Genomic DNA, 12,352 nt, shown 5'->3' on the forward strand with positions numbered 1-12,352 from the left:
GATATCCACAAGACCTTGTTAATATCCCCTTTATTAATACCTATCTTCCACTTATACACTTCGATCAGGTCTCCCCTCATTCTTCGTCTAACAAGTGAATGTAACTTAAGAGTCTTCAATCTTTCTTCATAAGGAAGATTTCTAATGCTATGTATTAATTTAGTCATCCTACGCTGAATGTTTTCTAACGAATTTATGTCCATTCTGTAATATGGAGACCAGAATTGAGCTGCATAATCTAGGTGAGGCCTTACTAATGATGTATAAAGCTGCAGTATGACCTCTGGACTTCTGTTGCTTACACTTCTTGATATAAATCCCAGTAATCTATTTGCCTTATTACGTACGCTTAGGCATTGCTGTCTTGGTTTAAGGTTGCTGCTTACCATAACCCCCAAGTCCTTTTCGCAATCTGTATGGCTAATTTCTACATTATTTAACTTATAAGTGCTAGGGTTATGGACACTCCCGAGCTTCAGAACCTTGCATTTATCTACATTGAACTGCATCTGCCTACTTTTCTGACCAAGAGTAGAGTTTGTCTAAATCCTCCAGAAGTTCCCTAACATCTACGTTTGAATCAATTATCCTACCTATCTTCGTGTCATCGGCGAATTTGCTCATATCACTAGTAATTCCTTCATCAAGATCATTGATATATATTATAAACAACAACGGGCCCAAGACTGATCCCTGTGGAACGCCACTTGTTACTGATCCCCACTCGGATTTAACCCCATTTATGGACACTCTCTGCTTCCTGTCTGTGAGCCATGATTCGATCCACGAGAGCACCCTTCCCCCAATGCCATGAGCTGCTACTTTCTTCAACAGTCTTTGGTGCGGAACTCTATCAAATGCCTTACTAAAATCTAAGTAAACAATATCAAATTCTTTATCGTGGTCAACAGCCTCAAAAGCTTTACTGAAGAAAGTTAATAAATTAGTTAGACAAGACCGGCCTCTTGTGAATCCATGCTGAGTATCCTTAATCAAGCTATGCTTATCGAGATGGCTTCTTATAATCTCAGCTATAATTGACTCTAGTAATTTGCCTACAATTGAGGTCAGGCTTATTGGGCGGTAATTTGACGGTAACGACTTGTCCCCTGTTTTAAAAATAGGAATTACATTAGCCATCTTCCACATATCAGACACTACACCTGTTTGAAGAGATAAATTAAAAATATTAGTTAATGGTTCACAGACTTCCATTTTGCATTCCTTAAGAACCCTTGAAAAAACCTCATCAGGACCCGGTGACTTATTTTGCTTCAGTCGGTCTATCTGCTTCACAACCATTTCACTAGTGACTGTGATGTTACATAATTTATCTTCTTCTGATCCACTATAAAAATTAATTACCTGAATATTATTAGTGTCTTCCTGTGTAAAAACCGAGAGAAAATAATTATTTAAAATCGAGCACATTTCATTCTCTTTGTCAGTAAGATGCCCATAGTTATTTTTAAGGGGACCTATCTTATCTCTGACTTTTGTTCTATAGACCTGGAAAAAACTTTTTGGGTTAGTTTTAGAATCCCTAGCAACTTTAATTTCATAGTCCCTTTTAGCTTTTCTTATCCCCTTTTTAATGTCCCTCTTAATGTCAATATACTGATTCATAAGATGACTCTCGCCTCTTTTGATACGCCTATAAATTCCTTTCTTATGCCCTAGTAGATATTTCAGCCTATTATTCATCCATTTTGGGTCATTTCTATTTGATCTAATTTCCTTATAAGGGATAAACGTTCTTTGAGCAGCATGTATTGTGTTCAGAAAACTGTCATATTGATAGCTCTCTTCGTTATCCCAGTCAACAGATGATAAGTGTTCTCTAAGCCCATCGTAATCTGCTAAGCGAAAATCTGGGACTGTTACTGAGTTATCCCTACTATCATACTTCCATTCAATTCTAAATGTAATTGATTTGTGGTCGCTAGCACCCAGTTCCTCTGAAACTTCTAAATTATTAACAAGGGATTCATTGTTTGCCAGAACTAAGTCAAGCAGGTTATTACCCCTTGTAGGTTCTGTCACAAACTGCTTCAAAAAACAATCCTGAACTACTTCTAAGAAATCGTATGATTCTAAATTCCCAGTCAAGAAATTCCAATCAATATGACTAAAGTTAAAGTCTCCTAGAATTACTACATTATCGTGCCTTGTGGCCCTAACAATTTCCTCCCATAGTAGTCTCCCCTGGTCCCTATCTAAATTTGGGGGACGGTATATCACACCTAAAATTAATTTTTCATGCCCCTCTGAAAATTCTATCCAAACAGACTCTGTATGTGTTACTTCAGACTTAATACCCGTTTTTATGCAACAGTTCAAGCGATCTCGGACATACAATGCCACCCCACCCCCCTTCCCGATACTTCTATCTACTTGGAACAATTTAAAACCCTGAATGTGACATTCTGCAGGCATGTCCCGACTTTTTGAATTAAACCACGTCTCAGTAATGGCAAATACATCTATGTTACCTGCACTAGCAACTAGTCTCAACTCGTCCATCTTATTCCTAGCACTGCGACTATTTGTGTAATAAATATTTAATGACCCTCCTCTCTCTTTACCCTTCCTGCTCCTTTCTGTTATTCCACTAAACCTATTACTGTCCTTGTCAATTAGTGCCACTGGCTTTCCAATATCCACCTCATTTTGCCTATTACTAGTTCTCCTAGTACTCATGTTACTACCCTGCGACTTCACAGTTTTCCCGCCAAAACCCATACCACTAACTATTCCTAGTTTAAAGACCTAACAGCTCCCTCCACTGCGTTGGCCAGTGCTCCCACCCCACACCTAGATAAGTGAACCCCATCCCTGGCATACATGTCATTTCTGCCATAGAAGAGGTCCCAGTTGTCAATGAATGTTACCGCATTTTCCTTACAGTATTTGTCCAGCCAGCAATTGACACCAATTGCTCTGGACAACCATTCATTTCCAACTCCTCTCCTTGGCAAAATGCCACATATGACAGGTTACCCACCCTTCCTCCTAATTATCTCTATTGCTGACCTATACCTGCTAATCAGGTCCTCACTCCTACGTCTGCCAACATCGTTGCCTCCAGCACTGAGACAGATAATAGGATTGCTCCCATTACCTCTCATGATGTCATCCAGACGGCTAACAATATCCTTCATCCCAGCCCCAGGAAAACACACTCTCTGCCTCCTACTCCTATCCTTCAAGCAGAATGCCCTATCCATGTACCTAATCTGGCTATCCCCAACAACAACAATGTTTTTACCTTCCTTGGCGTCGTCCGTCGCGATGCTCCGAGTAGTCGACTCACATTCGCCAGGTAGCATTACACCACTTGTAGAATTCGTCAAGACGTTCTCGATGGTCTTCGTTGGGGTTTCTAGGGATGTCTTACTCACGTCTGCCAATGCTTCTTTGGTGCTCGTTGTGGCATTCCCAGTAGAACACTCACATTCGTCAGGTAGCACCGAGAATGAGTTGGAAGTTTCCACGGTAGTCTTCTGGTTTCTCGTTGTTTCTGCCTCTCCAACCGTTTTCTTGATCTTCAGCTTGGTTCCATGTTGCCCGGCCACTGACCAAGCTCCCCTCTTAACCTGGGGACTCACAACAGAAGGATTACTACGAATCCTCTTGTTCTCCTCCGTTAATCGCCGTATCTCCATCTTAGCAACTCTGAGCTCTTCTCTCAGCTGCTGGTAAAGTTGCTCAAGAGAGGGCATCCTGGTACAGATTCACAGAGAGCACACAAACAGGTCTTCACAGAGCTAAGTACACGTCACCACTGTCTAAGTACACGTCATTTTCTGTTCACTGTCATTTTCCTCTCTTTCTCCCTAACCCCTCCCATCCATGCATTACCTCAACGTGTCTTAAGAGAGTCCTTGTATCGTGAAATTGAAAGTATACAGGATTCCACCGCTCCACGATTTGCTCCAAAGAGAAGCCAGTTGACTTCAAGGAATAGGGTGCATTCATTCGGCACACTCATTCTTTTAATTGCTAATGGTATGAGCATCTGAGTCAGACATGGGGAAAGTACTCACACAAGGTTCTTTTTATACATGCTGCATGACAGCTGCTATATCAGCCTCTACAGGCACCTAAAGTCAGTACCTGACCAGCGGGGTTGTGGTTCGAACGTCGGTTTCCTTTCTGTTAGTAGTAACAGCCTGGTTGATCAGGCCCTGATCCACCGTGAGGCATGGTCACTGACTTAGCCGCAGGGACGTTGGCCCCCGAAACCCCTCCAGGTATACTCCAGGTATTTTAGATCATTTCCTATTTTATATATTAACAAAATTTCCTAGTCTATGAACTCTGGGCTGCAAATGAGCAGATCCTATAAAAAACATGGACGAGAATACAGAAAATTGAACTGTCATGATGTGAAGAAAAATAGTTTACATAAAAACAGTTACTTGTTGGTTTTTCTCTACATTTTAGATTTAAATTCTTCACATCATGTTGATTCACAGATGTTGGTTCCTTCAACCTTCCCACAACTGAAGTTAGGCTGACTGGACTATAATTTGAATCTAAGGACTATCTACCTCATTTTTAACTATTTCTCACTTTCTATCTCATTTTTCACTATTCGGTTCGAGTGCATACAACTTGGGTCTTGTTCTAGGAGACGCAGTATCCTGCAATGGCTTAATGAACATAAAATGAAGACACATTTGGCTGACAATCAAATGATCGGTGACAAGTTATGGGCGAGTCGAGACAGAGAGCAATCTACTTACACCTGCTGTACATACTTACATGTAGTAGAAAATGATAGATGCTAACCAGTATCCAGGGAAAATGACCCAGGAAATTATCTACACTGCTTCACATTTCTTGCTTTTCTAAGGTTAATAAGCCTCTAAGGTTTACTTGTTTTTCCCAAACATTACAGCAGAGGCTGGTAAGAGAGTAACAGCATCACGGCCTAGATAGCTCAGCTGGGAGAGCGTTAGACTGAAGATCTAAAGGTCCCCGGTTCGATCCCGGGTCTGGGCAGGATTTATATTTAGTGGCGCACATGAATGTTCCAACAATGTGATTTTTATCAGTCTGACTTCCTCTTGCTATGATGGATAAAGCCAGTGGGGGTGTAGCTCAGTGGTAGAGCATTCGACTGCAGATCGAGAGGTCCCTGGTTCAATCCCGGGCATCCCCTCTCTCTGGTTTTAAATGAAGTGAACCTAATATTGTCTAGTGTGTAGACAGAACGTGTTATTCATATTCACAGTTGTTAGACAGTCGCTATGTCACATTCATGGCTCTTACAAGGAAATTGTGAATAAAAAACAGACCCCTTTTCCTTGAATCTCTTCTCTTCCCTTTTCAAATCGCCTCTCATAAGAACATAAGAACATATGAAAGGAGGAACACTGCAGCAGGCCTGTTGGCCCATACTAGGCAGGTCCTTTACAATTCATCCCACTAACAAACATTTGACCAACCCAATTTTCAATGCCACCCAAGAAACAAGCTCCGATGTGCAAGTCGCTCTCAAATCCAACCCCTCCCACTCATGTACTTATCCAACCTAAATTTGAAACTACCCAAAGTCCTAGCCTCAATAACCCAACTAGGTAGACTGTTCCACTCATCAACTACCCTATTTCCAAACCAATACTTTCCTATGTCCTTTCTAAATCTAAACTTATCTAATGTAAATCCATTACTGCGGGTTCTTTCTTGGAGAGATATCCTCAAGACCTTGTTAATATCCCCTTTATTAATACCTATCTTCCACTTATACACTTCGATCAGGTCTCCCCTCATTCTTCGTCTAACAAGTGAATGTAACTTTAGAGTCTTCAATCTTTCTTCATAAGGAAGATTTCTAATGCTATGTATTAATTTAGTCATCCTACGCTGAATGTTTTCTAACGAATTTATGTCCATTCTGTAATATGGAGACCAGAATTGAGCTGCATAATCTAGGTGAGGCCTTACTAATGATGTATAAAGCTGCAGTATGACCTCTGGACTTCTGTTGCTTACACTTCTTGATATAAATCCCAGTAATCTATTTGCCTTATTACGTACGCTTAGGCATTGCTGTCTTGGTTTAAGGTTGTTGCTTACCATAACCCCCAAGTCCTTTTCGCAATCTGTATGGCTAAGTTCTACATTATTTAACTTATAAGTGCTAGGGTTATGGACACTCCCGAGCTTCAGAACCTTGCATTTATCTACATTGAACTGCATCTGCTACTTTTCTGACCAAGAGTAGAGTTTGTCTAAATCCTCCTGAAGTTCCCTAACATCTACGTTTGAATCAATTATCCTACCTATCTTCGTGTCATCGGCGAATTTGCTCATATCACTAGTAATTCCTTCATCAAGATCATTGATATATATTATAAACAACAACGGGCCCAAGACTGATCCCTGTGGAACGCCACTTGTTACTGATCCCCACTCGGATTTAACCCCATTTATGGACACTCTCTGCTTCCTGTCTGTGAGCCATGATTCGATCCACGAGAGCACCCTTCCCCCAATGCCATGAGCTGCTACTTTCTTCAACAGTCTTTGGTGCAGAACTCTATCAAATGCCTTACTAAAATCTAAGTAAACAATATCAAATTCTTTATCGTGGTCAACAGCCTCAAAAGCTTTACTGAAGAAAGTTAATAAATTAGTTAGACAAGACCGGCCTCTTGTGAATCCATGCTGAGTATCCTTAATCAAGCTATGCTTATCGAGATGGCTTCTTATAATCTCAGCTATAATTGACTCTAGTAATTTGCCTACAATTGAGGTCAGGCTTATTGGGCGGTAATTTGACGGTAACGACTTGTCCCCTGTTTTAAAAATAGGAATTACATTAGCCATCTTCCACATATCAGACACTACACCTGTTTGATGAGATAAATTAGAAATATTAGTTAATGGTTCACAGACTTCCATTTTGCATTCCTTAAGAACCCTTGAAAAAACCTCATCAGGACCCGGTGACTTATTTTGCTTCAGTCGGTCTATCTGCTTCACAACCATTTCACTAGTGACTGTGATGTTACATAATTTATCTTCTTCTGATCCACTATAAAAATTAATTACCTGAATATTATTAGTGTCTTCCTGTGTAAAAACCGAGAGAAAATAATTATTTAAAATCGAGCACATTTCATTCTCTTTGTCAGTAAGATGCCCATAGTTATTTTTAAGGGGACCTATCTTATCTCTGACTTTTGTTCTATAGACCTGGAAAAAACTTTTTGGGTTAGTTTTAGAATCCCTAGCAACTTTAATTTCATAGTCCCTTTTAGCTTTTCTTATCCCCTTTTTAATGTCCCTCTTAATGTCAATATACTGATTCATAAGATGACTCTCGCCTCTTTTGATACGCCTATAAATTCCTTTCTTATGCCCTAGTAGATATTTCAGCCTATTATTCATCCATTTTGGGTCATTTCTATTTGATCTAATTTCCTTATAAGGGATAAACGTTCTTTGAGCAGCATGTATTGTGTTCAGAAAACTGTCATATTGATAGCTCTCTTCGTTATCCCAGTCAACAGATGATAAGTGTTCTCTAAGCCCATCGTAATCTGCTAAGCGAAAATCTGGGACTGTTACTGAGTTATCCCTACTATCATACTTCCATTCAATTCTAAATGTAATTGATTTGTGGTCGCTAGCACCCAGTTCCTCTGAAACTTCTAAATTATTAACAAGGGATTCATTGTTTGCCAGAACTAAGTCAAGCAGGTTATTACCCCTTGTAGGTTCTGTCACAAACTGCTTCAAAAAACAATCCTGAACTACTTCTAAGAAATCGTATGATTCTAAATTCCCAGTCAAGAAATTCCAATCAATATGACTAAAGTTAAAGTCTCCTAGAATTACTACATTATCGTGCCTTGTGGCCCTAACAATTTCCTCCCATAGTAGTCTCCCCTGGTCCCTATCTAAATTTGGGGGACGGTATATCACACCTAAAATTAATTTTTCATGCCCCTCTGAAAATTCTATCCAAACAGACTCTGTATGTGTTACTTCAGACTTAATACCCGTTTTTATGCAACAGTTCAAGCGATCTCGGACATACAATGCCACCCCACCCCCCTTCCCGATACTTCTATCTACTTGGAACAATTTAAAACCCTGAATGTGACATTCTGCAGGCATGTCCCGACTTTTTGAATTAAACCACGTCTCAGTAATGGCAAATACATCTATGTTACCTGCACTAGCAACTAGTCTCAACTCGTCCATCTTATTCCTAGCACTGCGACTATTTGTGTAATAAATATTTAATGACCCTCCTCTCTCTTTACCCTTCCTGCTCCTTTCTGTTATTCCACTAAACCTATTACTGTCCTTGTCAATTAGTGCCACTGGCTTTCCAATATCCACCTCATTTTGCCTATTACTAGTTCTCCTAGTACTCATGTTACTACCCTGCGACTTCACAGTTTTCCCGCCAAAACCCATACCACTAACTATTCCTAGTTTAAAGACCTAACAGCTCCCTCCACTGCGTTGGCCAGTGCTCCCACCCCACACCTAGATAAGTGAACCCCATCCCTGGCATACATGTCATTTCTGCCATAGAAGAGGTCCCAGTTGTCAATGAATGTTACCGCATTTTCCTTACAGTATTTGTCCAGCCAGCAATTGACACCAATTGCTCTGGACAACCATTCATTTCCAACTCCTCTCCTTGGCAAAATGCCACATATGACAGGTTTCCCACCCTTCCTCCTAATTATCTCTATTGCTGACCTATACCTGCTAATCAGGTCCTCACTCCTACGTCTGCCAACATCGTTGCCTCCAGCACTGAGACAGATAATAGGATTGCTCCCATTACCTCTCATGATGTCATCCAGACGGCTAACAATATCCTTCATCCCAGCCCCAGGAAAACACACTCTCTGCCTCCTACTCCTATCCTTCAAGCAGAATGCCCTATCCATGTACCTAATCTGGCTATCCCCAACAACAACAATGTTTTTACCTTCCTTGGCGTCGTCCGTCGTGATGCTCCGAGTAGTCGACTCACATTCGCCAGGTAGCATTACACCACTTGTAGAATTCGTCAAGACGTTCTCGATGGTCTTCGTTGGGGTTTCTAGGGATGTCTTACTCACGTCTGCCAATGCTTCTTTGGTGCTCGTTGTGGCATTCCCAGTAGAACACTCACATTCGTCAGGTAGCACCGAGAATGAGTTGGAAGTTTCCACGGTAGTCTTCTGGTTTCTCGTTGTTTCTGCCTCTCCAACCGTTTTCTTGATCTTCAGCTTGGTTCCATGTTGCCCGGCCACTGACCAAGCTCCCCTCTTAACCTGGGGACTCACAACAGAAGGATTACTACGAATCCTCTTGTTCTCCTCCGTTAATCGCCGTATCTCCATCTTAGCAACTCTGAGCTCTTCTCTCAGCTGCTGGTAAAGTTGCTCAAGAGAGGGCATCCTGGTACAGATTCACAGAGAGCACACAAACAGGTCTTCACAGAGCTAAGTACACGTCACCACTGTCTAAGTACACGTCATTTTCTGTTCACTGTCATTTTCCTCTCTTTCTCCCTAACCCCTCCCATCCATGCATTACCTCTACGTGTCTTAAGAGAGTCCTTGTATCGTGAAATTGAAAGTATACAGGATTCCACCGCTCCACGATTTGCTCCAAAGAGAAGCCAGTTGACTTCAAGGAATAGGGTGCATTCATTCGGCACACTCATTCTTTTAATTGCTAATGGTACGAGCATCTGAGTCAGACATAGGAAAAGTACTCACACAAGGTTCTTTTTATACATGCTGCATGACAGCTGCTATATCAGCCTCTACAGGCACCTAAAGTCAGTACCTGACCAGCGGGGTTGTGGTTCGAACGTCGGTTTCTTTTCTGTTAGTAGTAACAGCCTGGTTGATCAGGCCCTGATCCACCGTGAGGCATGGTCACGGACTTAGCCGCAGGGACGTTGGCCCCCGAAACCCCTCCAGGTATACTCCAGGTATTTTAGATCATTTCCTATTTTATATATTAACAAAATTTCCTAGTCTATGAACTCTGGGCTGCAAATGAGCAGATCCTATAAAAAACATGGACGAGAATACAGAAAATTGAACTGTCATGATGTGAAGAAAAATAGTTTACATAAAAACAGTTACTTGTTGGTTTTTCTCTACATTTTAGATTTAAATTCTTCACATCATGTTGATTCACAGATGTTGGTTCCTTCAACCTTCCCACAACTGAAGTTAGGCTGACTGGACTATAATTTGAATCTAAGGACTATCTACCTCATTTTTAACTATTTCTCACTTTCTATCTCATTTTTCACTATTCGGTTCGAGTGCATACAACTTGGGTCTTGTTCTAGGAGACGCAGTATCCTGCAATGGCTTAATGAACATAAAATGAAGACACATTTGGCTGACAATCAAATGATCGGTGACAAGTTATGGGCGAGTCGAGACAGAGAGCAATCTACTTACACCTGCTGTACATACTTACATGTAGTAGAAAATGATAGATGCTAACCAGTATCCAGGGAAAATGACCCAGGAAATTATCTACACTGCTTCACATTTCTTGCTTTTCTAAGGTTAATAAGCCTCTAAGCTTTACTTGTTTTTCCCAAACATTACAGCAGAGGCTGGTAAGAGAGTAATAGCATCACGGCCTAGATAGCTCAGCTGGGAGAGCGTTAGACTGAAGATCTAAAGGTCCCCGGTTCGATCCCGGGTCTGGGCAGGATTTATATTTAGTGGCGCACATGAATGTTCCAACAATGTGATTTTTATCAGTCTGACTTCCTCTTGCTATGATGGATAAAGCCAGTGGGGGTGTAGCTCAGTGGTAGAGCATTCGACTGCAGATCGAGAGGTCCCTGGTTCAATCCCGGGCATCCCCTCTCTCTGGTTTTAAATGAAGTGAACCTAATATTGTCTAGTGTGTAGACAGAACGTGTTATTCATATTCAAGGGCCACTGATACCACAAATCACAGTTGTTAGACAGTCGCTATGTCACATTCATGGCTCTTACAAGGAAATTGTGAATAAAAAACAGACCCCTTTTCCTTGAATCTCTTCTCTTCCCTTTTCAAATCGCCTCTCATACTCTGTTCACTGTCATTTTCCTCTCTTTCTCCCTAACCCCACCCATCCATGCATTACCTCTACGTGTCTTAAGAGAGTCCTTGTATCGTGAAATTGAAAGTATACAGGATTCCACCGCTCCACGATTTGTTCCAAAGAGAAGCCAGTTGACTTCAAGGAATAGGGTGCATTCATTCGGCACACTCATTCTTTTAATTGCTAATGGTATGAGCATCTGAGTCAGTCATGGGGAAAGTACTCTCACAAGGTTCTTTTTATACATGCTGCATGACAGCTGCAATATCAGCCTCTACAGTTTGGATCGGTGATGAATCTACGCGCTCCCCAGCATTGCAGGTGGCAGCATCAACTGGCATGGACTGCAGTTCCGTTGACTCTGTGGAATGTTTTGTCGCCGCGTACCGTTTTTCTCCTAGCCGATTAATGTTATCAGTCTGAGCTTTTCAGCTTCTGCAGACAGAGGGAAGTATCAATTCCATTAACCTTAGAGTAATACTCGCTATTACCTAGCCCGTTCGCTATGTGTATTATCTCTACATTGCCTGTCAATAATTTCACAACGGCTTGCTTCACTGGCTTTATCTTACCTCAGGTGATGTCTAAATTGTGCTAAATGTAATATTAAATTAGATGGTAGCGGTCCATACTTACAAATACAGAATCAATTTAAAGATATGAAAATGGATCCGATTGTATGATAATGTTAAAATCAGATGAACTGTAAATTCTTACTCTAATCCACTTACTTACCCAATGTAAGAATTTCTGGTGTGTTTACCCCAGCTATAATGACACCATAAACATAATATACTTTTATGATGCTCTGCTCCTTCAGAATATAAATTATCATATAATGTTAACTTATTTTTCACTTAATTAATCTTAATTTAAATTTCTTTTCTAAATGGGACAGAAGCATGCATTAGACCTTAAAAAATGAATAACTATCTGAAAATCAAAATCCGGATAATTCTCTAAAATCTTAAAGTAGAAGTCCAGTGCAAACGATATAATTATATATATAGCCAATTAGATCACCTCACAACAGTTTTTCCAATTCAAACAGAAAGTTGATTTTGCCTTCAGATCCTCTGGAAAGTTTATTATGATTTCATATATTTACATGGACCAGACAATCATATTTGTACCTCAGAAATTTTGCCACCTCAAGTACTGCCAGTAAATACTCAGGTTAAAGAACTACTTGCGGCTTTACGGTTTTTTTGAGACCATATGTAACTGCTGCATGAAAAGAGTATGTAATCTTTATTCGGAGCATGT

General features: G+C 40.7%; 4 non-coding genes across 4 annotated transcripts; all 4 read left to right on the plus strand.

Annotated features, from left to right (window-relative positions):
* Positions 1-4,934: 4,934 nt before the first annotated feature.
* TRNAF-GAA (transfer RNA phenylalanine (anticodon GAA)) lies at positions 4,935-5,007 on the plus strand. The gene has a single exon. It is a non-coding gene; the product is annotated as a tRNA-Phe (tRNA).
* Positions 5,008-5,095: 88 nt separating this feature from the next.
* Positions 5,096-5,167, plus strand: TRNAC-GCA (transfer RNA cysteine (anticodon GCA)). The gene has a single exon. It is a non-coding gene; the product is annotated as a tRNA-Cys (tRNA).
* Positions 5,168-10,631: 5,464 nt separating this feature from the next.
* TRNAF-GAA (transfer RNA phenylalanine (anticodon GAA)) lies at positions 10,632-10,704 on the plus strand. Its single transcript has one exon. It is a non-coding gene; the product is annotated as a tRNA-Phe (tRNA).
* An 88-nt stretch (positions 10,705-10,792) lies between these two features.
* On the plus strand, positions 10,793-10,864 carry TRNAC-GCA (transfer RNA cysteine (anticodon GCA)). The gene has a single exon. It is a non-coding gene; the product is annotated as a tRNA-Cys (tRNA).
* The last annotated feature ends 1,488 nt before the right edge of the window (positions 10,865-12,352 follow it).

The sequence above is a fragment of the Cherax quadricarinatus genome, chromosome 53 (assembly GCF_038502225.1).
Source record: "Cherax quadricarinatus isolate ZL_2023a chromosome 53, ASM3850222v1, whole genome shotgun sequence".
Classification (NCBI taxonomy): domain Eukaryota; kingdom Metazoa; phylum Arthropoda; class Malacostraca; order Decapoda; family Parastacidae; genus Cherax; species Cherax quadricarinatus.